Below are 10,994 nucleotides of genomic sequence, written 5' to 3'. Positions count from 1 at the left end.
ACATAAATCCCTTAGTCATCTAAACAACAACAAATGGTTGTTATCTAAACACTGGCAAATAGCATCTGGTCATTGCTTTAGGATCAGATACCAGGTCATGGCTGTCAAGTACCTGTTTTACACTTTAAACATAAACATTCCCCTCTGGCCCCTTCCATTAACACTCGGTCATTGTTTTGTATCTTTGTCTGTCCTTGCACAGAGATAAGCTTTGGAAAGAGGATGCAGGGGAGTAAGGGTATCTTGAAGCCTACCTGTGACATCCTAAGCTTCCCACAGAGCGGGACAGTTATGCTTTGTATAAAGGCCTGGGCTCCTTGGAAGCTTGTTAATTGTATTTCACTGTTACTCGCCTAAGCAAAGATTACTTAGCACAACCTTGCAATATGTCTTTCTACTAACTTAGAAGACTATACTCTCACTGTGTGGAACATCTACATTCTATTGTGGCTCTGTGAGAAAGAGCCTGTTCAGTAACTATGTGTCTAGAGTCTTTTGCTAAAATGTATACGGTACTCCTACTTTCCACACAGACTATTTCCAGGGTTAAGTTACAGAATATTGAAATATTAAATTCCACTTCTTTGGATTAATTACACTTCTCAATATTCACTGCAGAAATAACATTCAGTTCCCACAGGACAGCGATGTAACTCTCAGAAGCCAATGGCTGCTCCGCCAAAGATCCCAAGGGCCCTCCCTGAAGGCCCCAGCCACCGGCCTAGGGGCGGCTGATGAGGGTGCCGTGTGCCCCGACGCAGGAAGGCCCAGAGGCCAGGCCGGAGGTGCAGTGTTCCCTTGCAGGGCCGGCAGGAGCTGGTGCAGCTCGGGATCAGCCGCAGGGCCTGTCGCAGGGCAGGGTCGGATCTGGAGGCATTTTCTTCCTTTGAGGACTCTGGCTCTCGTGGCATAGTGTTTGACTGGCGCAGGCACACCACAGTGAGCTGTAACTCCGTGGCATTGCCAGGATCAGGGCACAGAGTTTTGAAGCTTTCTGTCTACGTTTTAGGATTGCGCACTTGAATATCCCAGGAATATTCCAGATGGAGAAAAACCGTTGTGCCTTGCCTGGAGTAAAGAGCGGACTAGTTAATAATTGTTTCAGTGGGAAGGTTCCTGAGGTGCAAAAACGATGGCCATAATGAGTACAAACACCCAGTTAAATCCATCATGGGTGAAACACGAGTGCACACTCCACACAAGTAGGCAAAACCATAAATGAGCTAATAGGCCAGCCCCCAGACAGGCAAAAGGAGTTGAGAAAAAGAGTCTTGTAAGCAAATAAAGCCCTGTTGTGAATGGAAAGTCCATGCCGGCAGCTATCAAGCTACTGCAAGGCTTACAACAATTTTGTGTAAGCGTGTTCTGCTCAGATCTGCCCTGACCTAAATCCTTCAGGCCCCCCATTGGATGCCAAAGGAAGTGTTGTTTTTGGAGCTGGCACGCAGCTCAGAACCACGCGGCCGTTTGCTCACACCCTCTCTCGCAGGGGACAGGGGGAGAATGGAAACCAAAACGTTGCAACTTGTGGGTTTATTTATTTATTAAGTCAGAAAACAAAGAGAGAAATAACGATAACATTGGAAAACTATCTTGTGAAGGGTGTGTGGAGAGCATGTGATCTCAGTTTTAACAGGATTTTGCCAAGCTGCAGGAGAAGGCGAGGGGGACTCCGGTCAATTTGCACGTCGTGGAAGAAATGGCTGCATTCTGCAGTCCGACTGCAAGCAGAAAGAAGCCTGAGCTTCTGTAGCACTCAGACACGCACAGCTCATTTGATGGATGATTACTGAGGAGCGTGCAGATCTTCTCCCTTGTTCTGCAAGGCCTCAACAACGCCCAGAGCTGCCAGAGAGAGGAAGACTGCCACCACTGCGTTGTGGAGGAGGAGGTGGGAGAGGACATGAGTCAATCACCTCTTCTGCAACACGCTGCCCGGTCCTGTGGCAGCCGAGCAGTCAGCACCCTATCCCTTCTTCTTTGAGAAAGAGATATGGGCAGAGGGTTTCTTCAGGCAAGCCATTCATTGCCCGTTTTTGTAGAGGACAATGCTCCCGGAGCAAACGGACGCTCTCGGAGAGGCTGCGTGGTCTCTGCCCAGCTGGTTAGAGGAATCTCTGTTTTAGGCATCCATGCGGCACCCTCATCATCGGCACGGGGTCTGGCTGCCCCCAGAGAGGATTTGCCGTGGAGGAAACATTCAGCAGCAATTCCTTCTGCATACTGAGCAACATCTCCTCCATGTCCACCATGCTCGGCTGTGGGACAAGTGGAAGTCTGTCATTTCCCACTTGCCAGCAGAGTTGTGAACCGATCTTGCAGCATCTCCATCTAATACAGCGCCTGCTCATGTTTGTCCGGATCCTGCGCCAGGTGCTGGAACAGGTTGGGCAGTCGGGACACTCGGAATTCCCGCGGCAAGATAATCTCCACAGGCACCGCCTCATTCCCTATGAAGACAAGTGGTCCAGCCATTTCTCCTTCAAGCAGCAGCTGCACAGGTAGCGCAAGATGTCGTCCATCCACAGCACGAAGTACCTCTAACTCCAGCTTTCTATAGGGATGTCAGTCAGGAGGTGCATGAGCACTGTCTTCAGCTCATAGGTGGAAAAGTTGTAGCCCACCAGGACTATACTTGCATATATCTGAGGTAGAGATTGTCCTCTTCAGCACGGGTGGCTATATGCTTGAAGAACTTTGCCTCTGCCACTGCACAGATCTGTGGCCAGGTTGTGCTGGGCGTATAGGCAGCCTCTGTCTCCTGGCTGCTCAGAAAGATGTCAGTATTGCCTTGCTGTATGCCAAACGTGATCTCAGTTAAGGAGGTTATTCCGGAGATATCTTTCAGTTGAAGCTTGCAGGAGCACCCGGACCGCATCACATTCAAGCTGCATATTGCTGACTGAGGCATGCATTTCCAGGCAGTTTTGATCATCACCGTGAACCAGTAGGGAGTCTTCTCCACGTCTAGGTAGGAGCTGGTGCAGAGGCTGTCTAGGAGGCTGGGTTGCTGATTTTTCAGCCTGTTCTTTGAGGCGTGGATAAAGCACAGCATTTTCATGTTCCGCTCATACCCACACGTGCATTTCAGCTCTACACGGATATGGGAGTTCTTCCCTGGCAGCTCCTGTGTGGTGCCCAGTTCCAGGTGGAAAATGTGCCCACACAGGGCTATCAGGGCACAGGTAGGCAAAGGAAAATTTCCTCCTCCAGGGGACCCCAGCCATCATAAGAGCTGCCTACCTCAGTGGAGGGTGCTGGCACTGGAAAGAATGTATCTGTTATGAAATACTGTCTTATACAAATGAGGTCATTCAACGGCGAGAGGATGACTGCACAGTTTTCTTGGTGGCTTTGGATCGGCCGCTGGAGCAAATCCTAAAGGGAGAAAACACCATCCTCCTTCTCCTGTGGTCCTCCTTCACAATCAATTTCTGTTTCTTCTCCCCCTCATCCTCCTTCGCCTGTTTCTTCTCCTCCTCCTGATCCTTCAACACGTTCTCCGCCTCAACTTGCCGCACATCTTCCTTCATCTCCTGCTCTTTCGAGACCTCCTCCTCCTCCTCCTTCATCTCCTGCTCTTTCGAGACCTCCTCCTCCTCATCTAGCTCTTGCTCCAGCTCCTCCTCTTCCTCCTCCTCACTGCTGGAGCTCTCCTCATCGCTGGTGTCTTGATCCTCCCAGAACATGTTTTTGATCTCCCATATGAGCCAAAACAGAAGTCTCAAAACAAAAACAATACACAGGAGATTCCAGAAAGGTAACTCAGCGAGGTACTGGGCTAGCAAGGCCAACCAGCTGTTGATCTGCACGTACTGCTCCAGCTCTCGCTGCAGCTCGGTCATCTTCTCTCGCAGATACACCTCACGCTCCTGCATGCGTCTGAGCGTGTCCTCATCCAAATTGTCGCCAACACGTGTCGGCATCTGCGCCAACAAGGTGAAGATATATGCCCAATACATGATCTGGAACTAAAGAGAGAGTGGAGGTCAGTGGGGCTGGGTGGGAATTTGCTCGTGGCTACGAGGGCTGGGCCAGGAGCCACAGCCTCTGGGGGCAGGTAGGAGTGGGGTGAGCGAGCTGGGAGGCAGCAGGGGCTGAGGCCAGCGCTGGTGCTGGCTGCCCAGAGAGCCGCTCACAGGCTCCCCTGAGTGCTGGGCCATCAGTGCGGGCTCCAAAAAGCCCTTGCGGGCCGGTGCTTGCGCCTGGCCCAGCCCAGCCTTCCCCCTGCTGCTGCACTCACCGATGGCCCAGGCCAAAGTGGTGCAGTGCTTCCTGCTGATGGCTCCAATAGCAGCCCCACATTGTGACGCGTCCTCTGTGATGTCACAGGCGCCCCAGCCCTTCCCTTTGGCCCCACCCGGCTCAGCTCCACCCGACGGTCACGGCCCCGGCAGCGCCCGTGTTCAGTGGCACGTGGCTGCACTGAGCTCCCAGGGAGCGAGCTAACTTTCTGGACAATGTCTGACGAACCCCCTGGGAACTCTCTAAGAACTGTGGCTATTGCCATGGAGCCGTAAGCTGATGCTTTATTTTTCGCAAGACGAGGTCAAGTATACTGCTGGTTTTATTTTTGTTGTTGTTGTTTATTACCTTTTAATAAACAATATACTTGTAAAAGCCAAGTTTTATTCCTGATGTACATTTTCTGTGTGGCCCAAGACAACTCCACTCCATGTGGCCTAGGCAAGCCTGGAGGCTGGACTGCCATGGCATACGTAGAAATGCCAGTGGCCACCAGGATATGGGTGCACCGCTGCAGGTATTTGACATACAAACTGTCACGTCTAGCATCACGTGCCTGAAGGGCTCTGCGGCCTCCTTGTGCTGGCTGTAACGTCGGCCTCTGCCTCCTGGCTGCTCTGGAAGATGCTCCCTAACCTTTGCTGTACCCTAACTGCCTCCACGCGGACAGCTCTGAAGGCATCCAGCACCTGGATGGAGCTCGTCCTCAGAGCACTGCAGGAAGCAAAGCATGTCTCCCACTGGCATCTCGACAGGTGAGAGAAGGGGATTCCATTTGCACAGCTGCAGCAACCTCACGAGGAAGCTGACGGGGAGCTGGTACCGCGGCCGTGGGTGCTACAGCTGCCCCTGGGGCACCATTGCCACGTCTGTGAATTTGTGATTCTCCCAATCCCTGCTGCTCTGATTCTCTGGTTCTGATGGACCGCAGCGGCTGTCGGCTGGACAGCAATGTAACTGATGAATGTCAATGGCTGTCGGCTGGACAGCAGTGTAGCTGACAGCACACAACGGCTGTCGGTTGTCGGGACTGTTGGAAATATCTAAATAATTTTGTCAGGATGGTACCTCTGATAAAGCAGTGTTTATTTCCTGATTGCAGTGGCGGGCGCCCCATAAGCAGGGAGCGCACAGAGACAAGAGTGTTACATATTTTATCCCCTATTGCCCAATGCTTATCTCTTTCTCCCCTGGTTCCTCATTGGCAGAGTACTGCAGGTTCGCACTCTTTGGCGAAGCTTCTCTGATCATACAAATACCAAAAAAACATAAATCCCTTAGTCATCTAAACAACAACAAATGGTTGTTATCTAAACACTGGCAAATAGCATCTGGTCATTGCTTTAGGATCAGATACCAGGTCATGGCTGTCAAGTACCTGTTTTACACTTTAAACATAAACATTCCCCTCTGGCCCCTTCCATTAACACTCGGTCATTGTTTTGTATCTTTGTCTGTCCTTGCACAGAGATAAACTTTGGAAAGAGGATGCAGGGGAGTAAGGGTATCTTGGAGCCTACCTGTGACATCCTAAGCTTCCCACAGAGCGGGACAGTTATGCTTTGTATAAAGGCCTGGGCTCCTTGGAAGCTTGTTAATTGTATTTCACTGTTACTCGCCTAAGCAAAGATTACTTAGCACAACCTTGCAATATGTCTTTCTACTAACTTAGAAGACTATACTCTCACTGTGTGGAACATCTACATTCTATTGTGGCTCTGTGAGAAAGAGCCTGTTCAGTAACTATGTGTCTAGAGTCTTTTGCTAAAATGTATACGGTACTCCTACTTTCCACACAGACTATTTCCAGGGTTAAGTTACAGAATATTGAAATATTAAATTCCACTTCTTTGGATTAATTACACTTCTCAATATTCACTGCAGAAATAACATTCAGTTCCCACAGGACAGCGATGTAACTCTCAGAAGCCAATGGCTGCTCCGCCAAAGATCCCAAGGGCCCTCCCTGAAGGCCCCAGCCACCGGCCTAGGGGCGGCTGATGAGGGTGCCGTGTGCCCCGACGCAGGAAGGCCCAGAGGCCAGGCCGGAGGTGCAGTGTTCCCTTGCAGGGCCGGCAGGAGCTGGTGCAGCTCGGGATCAGCCGCAGGGCCTGTCGCAGGGCAGGGTCGGATCTGGAGGCATTTTCTTCCTTTGAGGACTCTGGCTCTCGTGGCATAGTGTTTGACTGGCGCAGGCACACCACAGTGAGCTGTAACTCTGTGGCATTGCCAGGATCAGGGCACAGAGTTTTGAAGCTTTCTGTCTACGTTTTAGGATTGCGCACTTGAATATCCCAGGAATATTCCAGATGGAGAAAAACCGTTGTGCCTTGCCTGGAGTAAAGAGCGGACTAGTTAATAATTGTTTCAGTGGGAAGGTTCCTGAGGTGCAAAAACGATGGCCATAATGAGTACAAACACCCAGTTAAATCCATCATGGGTGAAACACGAGTGCACACTCCACACAAGTAGGCAAAACCATAAATGAGCTAATAGGCCAGCCCCCAGACAGGCAAAAGGAGTTGAGAAAAAGAGTCTTGTAAGCAAATAAAGCCCTGTTGTGAATGGAAAGTCCATGCCGGCAGCTATCAAGCTACTGCAAGGCTTACAACAATTTTGTGTAAGCGTGTTCTGCTCAGATCTGCCCTGACCTAAATCCTTCAGGCCCCCCATTGGATGCCAAAGGAAGTGTTGTTTTTGGAGCTGGCACGCAGCTCAGAACCACGCGGCCGTTTGCTCACACCCTCTCTCGCAGGGGACAGGGGGAGAATGGAAACCAAAACGTTGCAACTTGTGGGTTTATTTATTTATTAAGTCAGAAAACAAAGAGAGAAATAACGATAACATTGGAAAACTATCTTGTGAAGGGTGTGTGGAGAGCATGTGATCTCAGTTTTAACAGGATTTTGCCAAGCTGCAGGAGAAGGCGAGGGGGACTCCGGTCAATTTGCACGTCGTGGAAGAAATGGCTGCATTCTGCAGTCCGACTGCAAGCAGAAAGAAGCCTGAGCTTCTGTAGCACTCAGACACGCACAGCTCATTTGATGGATGATTACTGAGGAGCGTGCAGATCTTCTCCCTTGTTCTGCAAGGCCTCAACAACGCCCAGAGCTGCCAGAGAGAGGAAGACTGCCACCACTGCGTTGTGGAGGAGGAGGTGGGAGAGGACATGAGTCAATCACCTCTTCTGCAACACGCTGCCCGGTCCTGTGGCAGCCGAGCAGTCAGCACCCTATCCCTTCTTCTTTGAGAAAGAGATATGGGCAGAGGGTTTCTTCAGGCAAGCCATTCATTGCCCGTTTTTGTAGAGGACAATGCTCCCGGAGCAAACGGACGCTCTCGGAGAGGCTGCGTGGTCTCTGCCCAGCTGGTTAGAGGAATCTCTGTTTTAGGCATCCATGCGGCACCCTCATCATCGGCACGGGGTCTGGCTGCCCCCAGAGAGGATTTGCCGTGGAGGAAACATTCAGCAGCAATTCCTTCTGCATACTGAGCAACATCTCCTCCATGTCCACCATGCTCGGCTGTGGGACAAGTGGAAGTCTGTCATTTCCCACTTGCCAGCAGAGTTGTGAACCGATCTTGCAGCATCTCCATCTAATACAGCGCCTGCTCATGTTTGTCCGGATCCTGCGCCAGGTGCTGGAACAGGTTGGGCAGTCGGGACACTCGGAATTCCCGCGGCAAGATAATCTCCACAGGCACCGCCTCATTCCCTATGAAGACAAGTGGTCCAGCCATTTCTCCTTCAAGCAGCAGCTGCACAGGTAGCGCAAGATGTCGTCCATCCACAGCACGAAGTACCTCTAACTCCAGCTTTCTATAGGGATGTCAGTCAGGAGGTGCATGAGCACTGTCTTCAGCTCATAGGTGGAAAAGTTGTAGCCCACCAGGACTATACTTGCATATATCTGAGGTAGAGATTGTCCTCTTCAGCACGGGTGGCTATATGCTTGAAGAACTTTGCCTCTGCCACTGCACAGATCTGTGGCCAGGTTGTGCTGGGCGTATAGGCAGCCTCTGTCTCCTGGCTGCTCAGAAAGATGTCAGTATTGCCTTGCTGTATGCCAAACGTGATCTCAGTTAAGGAGGTTATTCCGGAGATATCTTTCAGTTGAAGCTTGCAGGAGCACCCGGACCGCATCACATTCAAGCTGCATATTGCTGACTGAGGCATGCATTTCCAGGCAGTTTTGATCATCACCGTGAACCAGTAGGGAGTCTTCTCCACGTCTAGGTAGGAGCTGGTGCAGAGGCTGTCTAGGAGGCTGGGTTGCTGATTTTTCAGCCTGTTCTTTGAGGCGTGGATAAAGCACAGCATTTTCATGTTCCGCTCATACCCACACGTGCATTTCAGCTCTACACGGATATGGGAGTTCTTCCCTGGCAGCTCCTGTGTGGTGCCCAGTTCCAGGTGGAAAATGTGCCCACACAGGGCTATCAGGGCACAAGTAGGCAAAGGAAAATTTCCTCCTCCAGGGGACCCCAGCCTTCATAAGAGCTGCCTACCTCAGTGGAGGGTGCTGGCACTGGAAAGAAAGTATCTGTTATGAAATACTGTCTTATACAAATGAGGTCATTCAACGGCGAGAGGATGACTTCACAGTTTTCTTGGTGGCTTCAGATCGGTCGCTGGAGCAAATCCCAAAGGGACAAAACACCATCCTCCTTCTCCTGTGGTCCTCCTTCAAAATCAATTTCTGTTTCTTCGCCCCCTCATCCTCCTTCGCCTGTTTCTTCTCCTCCTCCTGATCCTTCAACACATCCTCCGCCTCCACTTGCTCCTGCTGCCGCACATCTTCCTTCATCTCCTGCTCTTTTGAGACCTCCTCCTCCTCCTCCTTCATCTCCTGCTCTTTCAAGACCTCCTCCTCCTCCGTCTCCTGCTCTTTTGAGACCTCTGTGATGTCACAGAGGTCCTCCTCCTTCTTCTCAACTTCTTTCTGTTTCTCCTCCTCCTCCTTATTGTCCTTCGCCTGTTTCTTCTTCTCCTCCTCTTCCTCCTTCAACACATCCTCTGCCTCCACATGCTCCTGCTGCTGCTCATTGTCCTTCGTCTCCTGCTCTTTCGAGACCTCCTCCTCCTTTATCTCCTGCTCTTTCGAGACCTTTTCCTCTTCCATCTCCTGCTCTTTTGAGACCTCTCTGATGTCACAGAGGTCCTCCTCCTTCTTCTCAATCTCTTTCTGTTTCTCCTCACCCTCATCCTCCTTCGCCTGTTTCTTCTCCTCCTCCTCCTCCTGATCCTTCAACACGTCCTCCGCCTCCACTTGCTCCTGCTGCTGCACATCTTCCTTCATCTCCTGCTCTTTTGAGACCTCCTCCTTTTCCTCCTTCATCTCCTGCTCTTTCGAGACCTCCTCCTCCTCATCTTGCTCTTGCTCCAGCTCCTCCTCTTGCTCCTCCTCACTGCTGGAGCTCTCCTCATCGCTGATGTCTTGATCCTCCCAGAACTTTTTTTCGATCTTCCATATGAGCCAAAATAGAAGTCCCAAAACACAAACAACACTCATGATCTTCCAGAAAGGTAACACAGTGAAGGGCTGGGCTTGCAAGCCCATCCTGCTGTCATCCTGTTCGTACTGCTCCACCTCATGCAGCAGCTCGATCATCTTCTCTCGCAGATACACCTCACGCTCCAGCATGCGTCTGAGCATGTCCTCATCCAAATTGTTGCCAACATGTGGCAGCATCTGCGCCAATAAGGTGAAGATATATGCCCAATCCATGATCTGGAACTAAAGTGAGAGTGGAGTTCAGTGGGGCAGGGTGGGAATTTGCTTGTGGCTACGAGGGCTGGGCCAGGAGCCACAGCCCCTGGGGGCAGGTAGGAGTGGGGTGAGCGAGCTGGGAGGCAGCAGGGGCTGAGGCCAGCGCTGGTGCTGGCTGCCCAGAGAGCCGCTCACAGGCTCCCCTGAGTGCTGGGCCATCAGTGCGGGCTCCAAAAAGCCCTTGCGGGCCGGTGCTTGCGCCTGGCCCAGCCCAGCCTTCCCCCTGCTGCTGCACTCACCGATGGCCCAGGCCAAAGTGGTGCAGTGCTTCCTGCTGATGGCTCCAATAGCAGCCCCACATTGTGACGCGTCCTCTGTGATGTCACAGGCGCCCCAGCCCTTCCCTTTGGCCCCACCCGGCTCAGCTCCACCCGACGGTCACGGCCCCGGCAGCGCCCGTGTTCAGTGGCACGTGGCTGCACTGAGCTCCCAGGGAGCGAGCAAACTTTCTGGACAATGTCTGACGAACTCCTTGGGAACTCTCTAAGAAATGCAGCCGTTGAACCAGGTCGAACCAGCCCCATAGACCTTAGACATTTTTGGCGCCGAACGTGGGGCAAAACCAGCTGCCTTAGCTGGGCAGAGACATACTTTTAGAACGAATCTCTCTTGGATCTCAGAGAGAGGTTTGTTAGGAAGCTTATCTGTACTGCAGGTGCTGTACAGCAAAACACGACCTTGAAGTCTGGGCGTACTGCCAGTTGTTCTAGGATATCTGTAAACTTTTTTTGGTGCTGCTAGCTTGTTTTAGTAAAGAAAAAAAATGCTTTCTCTTTTAAAACTGCCCTTAAAGGGGCTGCATTTCTTTGTTTTTTTCCCTTTTAATGCTTAAAACGTGCTGGGAATTTTTCCCTGAGCACCTACAAGATCCTGAGAACTTAAGCAAATATTTGAAACAGGGATGTTGAGGCTCAGACAGATCTGAGGAGGCCCAAATTATTTGGGGTGTGTCTTATGCCAATCGGACCTTATTCAATA

General features: G+C 51.3%; 2 pseudogenes; both read right to left on the bottom strand.

The window, feature by feature from the left end:
- Nucleotides 1-2,227: 2,227 nt before the first annotated feature.
- Nucleotides 2,228-3,962, bottom strand: LOC136053250 (inositol 1,4,5-trisphosphate receptor-interacting protein-like 1; annotated as a pseudogene).
- Nucleotides 3,963-7,738: 3,776 nt separating this feature from the next.
- Nucleotides 7,739-9,974, bottom strand: LOC136053249 (inositol 1,4,5-trisphosphate receptor-interacting protein-like 1; annotated as a pseudogene).
- Nucleotides 9,975-10,994: the final 1,020 nt, after the last annotated feature.

This window comes from Cyrtonyx montezumae, unplaced genomic scaffold (genome assembly GCF_038088225.1).
Source record: "Cyrtonyx montezumae isolate F1298 unplaced genomic scaffold, pur_monq_1.0 scaffold_3, whole genome shotgun sequence".
Classification (NCBI taxonomy): domain Eukaryota; kingdom Metazoa; phylum Chordata; class Aves; order Galliformes; family Odontophoridae; genus Cyrtonyx; species Cyrtonyx montezumae.
The sequence above is the reverse complement of the archived record's forward strand: the minus strand, read 5'-3'. Positions and strand labels throughout refer to the sequence as shown.